Below are 12416 nucleotides of genomic sequence, written 5' to 3' on the forward strand. Positions count from 1 at the left end.
GCAGAATAATACATTAACACATTGAATTCACACAGTCTTCAGCGAATACAATATAAATAGTAACAGGATCAACAAAATTTGATTATTCTGGATCGGCAGAAAGGTTTCCTTTCTTCAGAAACACTTAACAACATATTACTTTAACAACCCTACCTTTTTCCTATAAAGTAACAATGTTATTCCACATTCAATTACCAATTGTATTTAACCATTACCATACCCTCCAACATGACCCATTCCATTAGGTACAAAATGGTCTGTTCCTGTACTTCCCTGTCAGTGGCAGTTACAGAGGTTGGACTCCAGCACAGTCCAATGTTCAAAGAGGGGGGTCACATCAACTGCCAGTGACTCCAGGACAGTGATGTTTTGGGTGGCAGTAGGTGTGGCTCCCCTTTTTGAATATTGGACTGTGCTGCAGCCTCACCTCTGCAACTGCTACTGGTAAGGAAGTCCAGAAACAGAGCACTTTGTACCTAATGGAATGGGTAATGTTGGAGGGTATGCATTACAATAATAAACAGTCCCTAAGTAGCTACAATATATGAGAGGCCTCTCTTTTACCAGTATTTATTTTTGCGCAATAATGGTCTAACCTTGTAATAGTCGTAGGGTGTTCCTATGGTAACTGCAGTTTCTTTTCCCTACTAAGCGCTTATTTAGTGTAATGTCTTTTCCTGACAGATGTCCAAATTCCACACTATGAAGCCAAGTTCTCAGCATATTTATAATCCACCAATCAAGGTTTAGTCCTGGTAAGTATTGCACACTTAGGTCCCTGTAACTAAGGCTCACAGAAGATGACAAAATAAATTGTAGACATTAATGTCTGAAGCTAAGTTGCGTGGAAGATTTCAGTGTCTCATAAATTTAATGCTGATGACCTCTAACAGAAACTGTGTTGGTGTTTCCTGGGTCGCGTAGCAGGGTTCTAGAGATCAGCTATTAAGCGATCCCAATTTAGCTGCATATAGTATTTGGGGCTGGTCTGAGGCTGCACTGCGTTATCAGGGGCCAGATTAGCACTGACCACACCCCTATTTCTCTCTCTCCTGCCGATCAGTGTCTCTTCAGAGCCCGCCCGATCTCCGTCTTTACTGCCGCCTCTTCTGTCCTGGCTCTGCCCCGGTCACCGCCCAGCAATGGCGCCATCTATCTTCCGGGACTCCCCGCCGGGATTTTCAGTCAAGGCATCGCCTGAGGTCTCCCTGCCTGTCAAGGAAGACTCAGTGAAGGTCCCAGACACACTGGTAAGTATCTGTTTACACTTTCAGCACCGCTGTCCACCGCTCTGTGCTGCGCAGCTCTGTAAGCTCTCCTTTCCCCGACTCAATGCTCCACAGCTGTTAATGGCTAAGTCCCTTATACCAGTGGCGCGCGATCGCTTAGCTGTCCCGCTCTCTCTGCGTGCTGCATAACTTTACTGAGCAGGTGTTTATTATTATCAGTCCTCGATCCCCTCTGAATGGGGCATTAGAACTTGCCCTCTGGTTAGTGTCTCTCTGGGTGGCCCAGTCCAATCCCCTCCGATTGGGAAGTTCAGTCTATAGACTAAATAATAAACATTCTGCTTTCCATGAAAGTCTTAGTTGCCTTCTGTGAAGGTATTTAAATGTTCCCCTATGGGGATGGCATATATTTTAAAACAACTCCTAGTATCTTATATTAAAAATAATTAATATGGCATCATATGCCCCGTGTCCATATATTGGCACAAACACCTATACCCTTAATACGAGGATATCACACATGCACAAACACAGAAGGTAGCAGGCTAGCTTTCTAAACTTCTGCTTCAAGCTGGCTTAAATGTGTGTGTGTGTGTGTGTGTATATATATATATATATATATATATATATAACCTTAGCCAATAGAAAAGGCACTCCAGACGTTTCTTTTCAAGCAATGCTGTTTACTTCAGCGTGGATACCAAATGTACATTTTCGGGGTCAGCGCCCCTTCCTCAGGGTACAATCCACCTCACACAAACGACACTGTCGTTTGTGGGAGGTGGATTGTACCCTGAGGAAGGGGCGCTGACCCCGAAAATGTACATTTGGTATCCACGCTGAAGTAAACAGCATTGCTTGAAAAGAAACGTCTGGAGTGCCTTTTCTATTGGCTAAGGTTGTATGGAATATTTAAAGTGCACCCAGCCCAGCTGATTTAGTGACGACGGAGTGCCGGCATATTGTGAACTGTATATATATATATATATATATATATGATATCTGCTTTTCTGACTGCTTTATTGACTAGTGCCGCCCCCTGGTCATATATATATATATATATATATATATATATATATATATATATATATATATACGGAGCTGTAGTCCGGCACACACAAACAAGCGCAGCAGCGCAAAAGATGTCGGTACTTTACCGGGTGCCCTCACTGGATAAGTTGGTACAGCAGTTTGGAGGTGCGGCACTCTCGGCTAGAAGAACGAAGCAGTACACCAACTAGCTATAACGATTGGTGTACTGCTTCGTTCTTCTAGCCGAGAGTGCCGCACCTCCAAACTGCTGTATATATATATATATATATATATATAATAGGGGGGACGGTGGCACTGGGATGAAATAACAGGCAGAAATGTGATATATATATACTGCGTTTCTGCCTGTTATTTCATCCGAGTGCCGCTGCCCCCCCTATTGTTACATTCACTCTTCACAGCGTGAACTGGAAGACACCGGAGCCAGTGTCCTTTTGAAAGGTCTGTCTGTCTGCATATGTATGTATGTATATATATATATATATATATATATATATATATATATATATATATATATATATATATATATATATGCAACAGATGTCTGTAACCCCACAGGAACACAGTCCTGCCATTCTTCCGTGGGTAAATAGATTTCACACTGAATCAGTGTATGTTCAAAAAGCGGGCAGAAAACACTGGCCCACTATTGCAACAGATCAAAGCTGTATTATTCGAAGGGGAAAAATTTACGTTCTTGGATAGTAAAAACCGATGTAGTCAAGTTAAAAGCTCCTAAGCAAAGTACAACATTTTAACCCACTGCCAGGTTAGGTCATTTCAGATGTGGATGCGTTCCATGCTAGTTCTTATTGGCAGGTGATGTTTTTTTTCATCCCCATTTGGGTTATAGATATACCATAGGCATCGCTTTAATTGCAGATCTACATTTGTTATCTATCAGATACTATGCCCATGCGGGCTGGTATATATTGGCAAAACTGAATGTCGTTTTAAAGATAGAATGACAGCACAACGGTCTGCGAATGACAGCTCACCACTTTGCTGCTCACCAACACCCTCTTAATACATTAAGATATAGAATGATTGACCCTGTGCCGCCGTCCATTAGAGGCGGTGACAGGGATCTTAAATTGTTACAGGTAGAAAGCCTATGGATTGCCCGATTGGATGTCATTCCACCGAAAGGGCTAAATGAGGCCATTTCATATGGCTTCTTCCATTAATATTAAAAGGCAAGGCATTATATCTAGCTTGTATGTGCATGTTATTTTTGCTACTGTGTACTTATGGAATGTATCTACTGTACATGTATTATTTGTAATCATTTGGTCCTACAGTCATGAGCTTATAGGAAAAAAGACTATAAACTCTGCCACCTGAGTAGCTGAGCCTGTATTAGGGTGCTTGGGGAGATGTGTGGATATTGCCAAGCTGCTCACACCTGGGGGTGGTAAGGCCCCTATATGATTAGATCTAGAAAAAAGAAGGTGGATGGTGGAGCGCTGGTTATTTTGAATAAATTATAACTATAAAAAGTTGACCAATTGGGTATTACAATTTATTATACTAAATCATGAAAAAAAATTAATAATGGTGGATACACTGGATTGGCGGGTGTCCATGAACCTGACTTGGAGCCGATGGTGATGTTCTCCCCTCGTGAGGAAAGGTGGTATACGTCTCACTGAATGGAGGGCCTCGCAATAATTATCAGGTGGTGGTGTCCCTTTGGTGATAGAGTCCAGTGTTTGCTTGAAAAAATAGGAGAGCTGGTCCAAGATGAGCATAAATGAATTGTAATCCACAGGGTCCAGTAAAGGGTGAGCGCCTAACGCGTTTTGTCATCCACAGATGACTTTATCAAAGGCATGCTACTGTTAGGTCCAGCATGGGTTTTTATACTGTTTTACAGGAAGTACAACATTTGACCTCAGTCAGAAGTTACCCAATTGGTCATGTAAAAAATGAACTAAAACCGCTATATTATTACTTATGCGGCTTATAGGAAGAACAGAGGCAGTCATTCCATTACATGTAAATACATACACAAATAGTATATCTAAATATATATCGAAAAAAGTGCTCTTTCTGTGCATTAAGAGTTAGATTTCCGGTAGCTGAAGCGGACATTGCGCTCAGCTTCCGGTTTTTGGAACGCAAGTTAAGACACCTGTTTATTGGTGGACAGTGTGGTTTTGTCATGGAGAAGGTTGCTGTCCTTCCCTGTTGGAGATAGAACTCATATAGAGAGGTGCACTATACAGGGAAGGAAAAGTTTTATCCTAGAATTGTATTGGTGTTTACACACTTGCATACTACTAAGCGTATTAAACGCTCTTATTCCATTCTATAGAGCCAAAACGAGAAGTGGTATATCAATACGTAGAAGAACGAGCTTTCTTCCCTCTCTCCCGATACTTACTGGAGATTTGATTTTCTTTTTGGAAAAAAAGAACTGTGATTATACCCCTGATGAAGTCTCTTTAGACGAAACGCGTTGGGGCGTTTCTCACGGATTTAGCCGGTGACAAATTTGAAAGAAATTAATAATCAAGAAATTGGATGAAACTTTCTGGTCTGCTTCACTGAACTTTTGGATCGCCATATATATGGACTTTATTTATTTATTTATTCTAGGTGCCACACCACAACTGTATATTCTGTTGTTCTTCCTGTCCCTTAACCCTCTGGGGATATTGTGGTAAGGCGCCATTGTTGATTATCAATTGGATTGGTTATATAGCGCGTAGAGGATTATTGGGTGTTATATATATATATATATATATATACTATAATATAAGCTCCCCCGCCAATAAACTGGCAGCGCCACCTCCCCCCCGGCCGCCCATGTCCCCCCCCCGGCATCTGCTATATGCGGGTGGAAATTTTATGATGGTCCATCTCCATAGCATCAGAACATAGCCAGGAGAGGACTGGTCTACAATGAATACAGATAAATCTGTGCGCCTGTGGTGGGGGTGGCATTACAATAGCCCTGCAGCCCCCTGGCTCCCGCACTTATACAGCGCCTCCCCTTCACCGAGGGGGCTGCGGGGCTATTGTTACGCCACTGTGCCTGGGCCTTTGACCATACTGTAGGCCGGTATTGAAAAATAGAAGGAAAGGAAGGCTTGGGGTAATCCCTTCTTTCTATTAACCAGCTTAAAGCTTTTTTCAAAAGCAATGGCAGCAAAAAACAGATATCTGTACGGTACTTTAATAGCACTGCAGAGAGTAGATTGTTGTCATTGATGAAAGCAAACTGGTATCATTGGCCGAGACAAATGACAGTCGAAACCAAAGCATAGTAAATACTTTTTGTATGGTTTTTTTAGACTGCATAGTGAAGTAGATGTTTTTAAAGCTTTATACAGTATGTGACCTTTATAGTATTTTTATGGTAAATTATTTAAAAAAGTTTCTTCAAACATTTGACATTAGTTTATAGGCAGAATACAAGAAAGTGAGACTTGACCTTTAGAAGTAAATAAGTTAAAATGCATTTGGCCAGCAGAATAGCTTCTGTATAGCAGCAAGGCAGAGAAAACAATAACATTTAGCCAGGAACAGTTTGTTGGCACAGGCTCTGAAAGAAAATTTAGCTCTAGAATTCCAATGAGAAATCTGTTTTCATCTTGTGCTCACAGTGTGATTAATCTAGGTTCCTAGTTTACAACGGCTTGGATTTTTATTGTGTCAAGTGCTATATTAAGCCATAACGGCTTGATTCTACTATAATATTTTCCCAGTTACATTCAGCACTAATTAGAAATGAACAAAATAATCCAAAGTATCATTACATTTTTGATTAGTCCGTATTGAGTTGAATTTTTCTCTCCTCCCAAGTGAGAAGGTACGTGTTCCCAGTCCGACCTAACAAGCCACACCATAAATTGTCCATCATTCCCCCAGCTATATTCAGAGATCATACATTGTGTAAAAAGAGAGTGTCATGGTCTGGATGGCCAATCCTCCAGATACCATAATCTGAGAATCGCCACCAGAGACCTATGGGTTCTCCAGCATGGGCAAATGCAAAAATAGATAACAATTGCCACCAGCAAAAGGAAATTCAATCAAAATTAATAAAAATATCAGATATTCCTTTTGCATTTATCTGTGTCCAGGCTTACCAATTGCAAAACTCACTTATGTAGCTTTTGGCCTCACAGGCGCATAGATTCATTAAAGACATGAAAAATACGCTTTAGAGTTAATTATCTTTTAATTCGTACAAAATATTCCAAGGTATGATTTCCAAAACAATTACAAACAGAGAGGAAACACAGTACATATTATTCCCTTTTATTTTTATGAGATTACTATGTCAGAACCTAATTTACACCAAGTGCTAGGAATCTGTTGTGGGGGACTGCACAGCAACACAGGGTCACCTCCAGCATTCTCACTAATCCCCAAGAATTACACAGATTCTGGTGGGAGAAGTGTAGCCAACCCCCTCCCCTAAGTACAGTATCTGTACTTTGGAGGGGGAGAGCATCCCTGACCTCTGTCTAGAGGTTATAGCTGGCGTAGATGTTCCACAATGTTGATTCAACCCACCTAACCTGGTGTATGATGGGACTCAGAGCCTTATCTGACATCCTGACTCTTCCAGGAAAGCTCTACAGATCTGTTTAGTAAACCCTCAGAGTGACAGTTCCCTCCCCACCCGCAGGCCATACAGATGCAGGCCATACAGAAGAAATACAATTTATATCATACATAATAATAGGAAACATAAGTTCTGTGATTTTGTATTAGAACAAAAATTGTTCTAATACAAAAACATTTGAGATCCATAGGATAGTACCTTCCTACAAAGGGGCTAGCCATGTGACCTAGTATCAAATGCATTGGATACAGTATGAAAAACTTCTAGAGAAGATCTCCTTAAAAATAAAAATTATAATAAAAATGATCAACTTAAATTCCAAATGGAGAAAATGGCCGACCAAAAAGGGTGTTTAATTTCCACCTACAATAGTCAATATAAACAAATTTAAACAAATAATAACTAAAAACTATCCAATTTTGAAACAAGATAACATCCTAAGAGAAATAGTCCCTGTGGGTATGCAGTGATCTTGAATTATGGGGCCATTATTTCTGTGCCACCATATGTAATCTGTCTTTCTTGTTTCCTCTTTTAGTTATTCTACAGTAGTTGTATATTAACTAATGAGATATCCTAGCTACATATTTGATATAGTTTAAATAAATACATATTTAGGAAATAAAGAATACAATTGCAATGGCTCCATTTCCTCACATTTTCCTATAACTCCATATTAAAAAAATTGCATGTTATATATACCCATGATTTCTCTGTTATCTCCTTTGGCCTGGGATTCCACTTTGCAAAAATGGTTTGCTGAGATCCCAAGTATAACTCTACTATGTCACCCCTTAACCCATTATGATTCCACCATCAAATATTGACAGTCATCTTATTTACAGAAGGTCTATGGACGATCCACAGAGCTTACATTTCTCCTGCTCAGAGATGATATATGACATCCTTAGAGTCAGGCGACTGTATTTAATGCGGAATGTCTCATGCCATTTTTAATCACTATATTTGGGAATGCGGCAAAATTCAAAAGTTTTCGTATAAAGTTGTTCATTTTTTAAATGCTATTTAAGCCCTGAACCCTTGGCCTGTGTTTGTGGTAATTATAGATTGTGGGAACTTGGAGCAGGCAAAGAATCCAAACTTCGGCTATTTGCTGTAGTCATCACAGTTGCCAAAAAAGTCATACTCATTCATTGGACCCATCGCATAGCCCCCTCCTTAACAAAAGTAAAACAGAAAATGCTCCAGATTCTGTATTTTGATAGACGGACCACTATTCCTGATTTGGAACAGGGAGCTGAATTTTTTTCTCCTTCCCTCGTGTTATTTCCCGTTTATCTTCTATCTAAAAACTGTAATTTTTCTTATTGTCATACATGTCTATGTTGTTTGATTCTTGCTTTTTTCTACAAGTCACATTTTTACTCTTTGAATCCAAGAGTTTTGTATCTTACTCTGCTTATGACTACAATTTTTTATGTATAATTCAATAAAATGTATTTAAAACAGAAAAAGAAATATTGAATACATAAAGCTGCCCATCAATTGCCCTTATGCAAGTCTTTGTGGTGTTCTTTTGTTATGGTTATGGAGTTATGTGTTTGCCTTATACTAGGGTAGTAGGCATTTTTCAGGCAATGTAGAGTTGTGTACTATGCTATGTATATTCTGTGTGTTGCTTTATATTTATTCAATTGGAGATTATATTGCTGATTTGTTACAGCTATTAATAATAATAATAATAATAATAATAATAATAATAGAGAAATGGGTTGGGGTTTTTTCTGCTAAATGTAATTGAAGACAATATTGCCAGATATCTTAATTGAATCTGTGTTTATCAACTATCAAGAATATCAAATATGTCTTCATTTCATTAAAGACCTATTAAGTGAAGAGAATGTGCCAAATATATAATAAAATAAAAATCCTTTTATAACACTGACCACAATAAGTAAATTGGAACTTGTTGCAATAGGCTCTGTTCAGTTTACTATGAATCTTCTTAATGTGTCATTTGACATTTGTTATTACTTGGCTTCAGGTTGAATTTAGAAATTTAATGAATTATTGATGGTTGTAGAGGACAGGAATCCTGAGCTAGAAGGTGATATTCTAGAGATTAATGATAATCTTCGCAATGTTCAAATTAGTGTAATTGACCATCATATGGTTTTAAAGAATTGGCTCTTAATTGGTGGCAATTGAGCCTTTTTTATTCACTTATCTATGATTGGTTTGTTTGAAAAGCTCTTAGTAATACATAGATATTTCACAAGGATATTCGTTGAAAAATTACTTTTGGAAGAGAAGCATAATAACACTTTGTAATTGAGGAAGACCAGTGTTAATGTTAACACTATACTATTTCTGAATCAGCAAAGGGGTACTTGTGTAGTTTCACGGCAGAATTTACGTAGTTAGCGTAGCAACCCTGTCAGAATCAGCGTAGTGTTCCCAGAGCCAGCGTAGACAGTGTCCCTGTCAGAATCAGCATAGTGTTCCTGCAGCTCGCTTAAGTAGTTAGCGTAGTCAATAGAGCGTGTTCCCGCTGCCGCTTAAGTAGTTAGCGTAATCAGTCAGACATCCCTGTCAGTATCAGCTTTGTGTTCCCACCAATTTGCAGGTTAGCCAGAGCTTACGTAGTTAGCTTAGTCAGTCAGCATTACGCAGTTAGCGTAGTCAGTCAGTGCTTATTACATTGTGTGGGAACCATTGACCATTTTAACCCACCTGACATGACATGCGTCCACCAGCAGAGAGGATCATGCGGGTGCCCGCCCTGTGTGAAAGGCGCTCACTAGGTTTGCCAGGGACACCGGGGACAGAGCTGCAGCTCCTTGGGATAGTACGGTGACTACGCTAATTACACAGGACCGCCATGGAGACACTACGCTTACTACGCTAGGCAGTCATTGGGCTACGCTGACAACGTAGCTTAGGCTGTTGCCATGAAACTACACAAGTAAGGCAGCCATTGGACTACGCTGATAACGTAGCATCAAACATAGCGTAGGCTGCTGCCGTGAAACTACACAAGTACCAGCATAGATTTATAATATTGATACTGTAGCTGATAAAGTACTATTTATAATACAAGAGACATTAAATAAATGGGAGATATGCATACTTATTAGGTAAAAAACCCATGTAGAAAAGGATTTCAATATATTTAAATATGGTAAATTCTGTTTGTTTATTGGTAAAGGGAAAACTTGTTTCTAGTTTTTCAGAAAAGTAACTATAAATTCAAATAAAAAACTGATCGCAGCTAGTATATGTGTACACATGTATGGAAAGACCACCACCTAAGAGGTCTTTATTCTTAGTCTTCATGGCCAGATTAAGGGAGGGGCAAGAGGGGCTGCTGTACCAGGGCCCTTTCAAATTAGGAGATCCCAGTGGCTCAGCTGTTCACCAATAGCAGTTGCGAAGGAGCACAACCATGTAGTCAGTCTTGCAGAGATAGTAAAATCCTGTGATATCATGGCTGAGCTAGTACTTACTTAGTGCTGTGATGCCCGTGGAGAGAAGGAAGCTGTTCCTGAGGCACTCAGGTGAGCTTATATGCACTGCACCTTTCAATTAATTGAAGAACTGGTACTATAGTATCCTGCTAGCAGATGCTGAAGTTGCATTGCAGCTCTTCCTAGAGGAACTCTGAATCTGCACCAGTGGTGCAAGTAGAAAAAATAACTTAGTGGCACTGTGCTGTGCGCCGGAGGCATGGTTAGGGGCGTGGCCATATGACACTAGGGGGAGTGGCCACAATATAAAGTGGGTGGTGATAACTATGCCGAGGATGATGGAATTGTGAAAAAAATCAGAAGCTACACAACATGTGTCATTATCGCAGCTTTCGATGCAACATTTTGTCACATAAAATGCTTCCATTTAATTTCCTGTAAATCTTCATTGCTTTGCACCAATTTAATGTAGAGGGAACAAGTAAAAAAAAAAACACAAACACAAACAAAAAAACAGAAAGCCATCTGGATAAACTACAAAGACACTGTGCTAGGACTCTGTCTGCAATGAGGAGTAATCAGTGGGGGAAATAAATAACTCACTGAAAGCAGAAAATGCAAGTATCTGACTGATTATATAATTGGTTTAAAGCATAACACACAGCACTGCCCACACATGACCCATGTCAGTGTGGTGCATGCACACTGTACAGTATGTTTAATGTCAGTCGGTGTTCCCCAAGGGTCAGTCCTTGGCCCTCTCTTCTTCTCCCTCTACACCACCTCTCTGGGCAACCTCATCAGCTCATATGGCTTCCATTACCACCTTTATGCTGATGATACCCTAATCTATCTCTCCTCCCCCGACCTATCCCCATCACTCCTGTCCAAGGTCTCCGAATGCCTCACGGCCATCTTAGCCTGGATGACCCAACGCTTCCTGAAACTAAACATGGCTAAAACTGAACTTCTAATCTTCCATCCCATGATCATCCCCTCTTCGCCAACTATCTCCATCAGCATTGGTGAAACCGAGATCACCTCCACCGACCAAACGCGCTGCCTCGGTGTCATCATTGACTCCTCCCTCTCTTTCACCCCCCACATTTGTGCTCTCTCACAGTCTTGCCGCTTTCACCTCTGCAACATCTCGTGCATCAGACCATTCCTCTCCACTGATGCGACCAAAATCCTCATTCACTCTTATGTCATCTCCCGACTTGACTACTGCAACATCCTTCTCTCTCGGCTACCTCTCGCTCACCTTGCCCCTCTCCAATCCATTCTTAACGCTGCTGCTAGGCTCATCTTCCTCTCCCACCGCTCCACCTCCGCCTCCCCCTCTGTCTATCTCTTCACTGGCTCCCCATTCCTTTCTGGGTTCTCTTTAAACTCCTCACCACCACCTACAAGGCTCTCTACTCCTCTACCGCTCTTTACCTCTCTTCACTGATCTCTATCCACACTCCCTTTCGTCCTCTTCGTCCACCACCGACTGACCTCTCACCTAATCACCTCCTCCCACTCCCGTGTGCAAGACTTTTCTCGCGCTGCCCCCCTGCACTGAAACAACCTCCCGCCACCCATCAGACTTTCTGATTCCCTTACCTCCTTCAAGCGCTCCCTCAAAACCCACTTCTTCCATCTGGCCTATCCTTCCTCCTCCTAACCTCTTTTGCACCTTCTGTCCTGCCTACCCTACCCCTCCATCCGTTCCTACTTATCCTATTGTTTTTTGTTCGTCCACCCACCTCTGTTTAGTCTGTTATCTCTTATGAGTAGGGCCCTCCTTCCTCACGTACTCACCCTACCTCTTTACCTCACCAGTGCTCCTGCCTTGTTCTTCCCTTCCTCTACTTCATCTTCAGTCTCCTCAACAATTTCGACACCTACTTCAGAACTGATGCTGATTTTAGTTCTACCAGCTATACCCTATTCATGCTGTATTTTATCAACACACCCTGTACGTTACCTTGTAATTTGTTTTTTTGTGTTTGCTATGTACACAGCGCTGCAGACATTTTGTGGTGCCTTATAAAATGTAATACTACTACTAATGTGACAGCAGGGGTGCGATAGATAAACTAGGACATTGTATGAGCATAACACAGCACCTTACTTCACAAT

At 40.8% G+C, this 12416-nt stretch overlaps 1 long non-coding RNA gene across 1 annotated transcript; it reads left to right on the top strand.

Moving 5' to 3' along the window:
• The first annotated feature begins 514 nt into the window (after window positions 1–514).
• Window positions 515–8758, top strand: LOC146035730 (uncharacterized). The gene is made up of 3 exons (XR_014460711.1): window positions 515–755; window positions 1064–1250; window positions 4600–8758. It is a non-coding gene; the product is annotated as an uncharacterized LOC146035730 (long non-coding RNA).
• Window positions 8759–12416: the final 3658 nt, after the last annotated feature.

This window comes from Crinia signifera, chromosome 9, assembly GCF_055691185.1.
Source record: "Crinia signifera chromosome 9, ASM5569118v1, whole genome shotgun sequence".
NCBI lineage: Eukaryota > Metazoa > Chordata > Amphibia > Anura > Myobatrachidae > Crinia > Crinia signifera.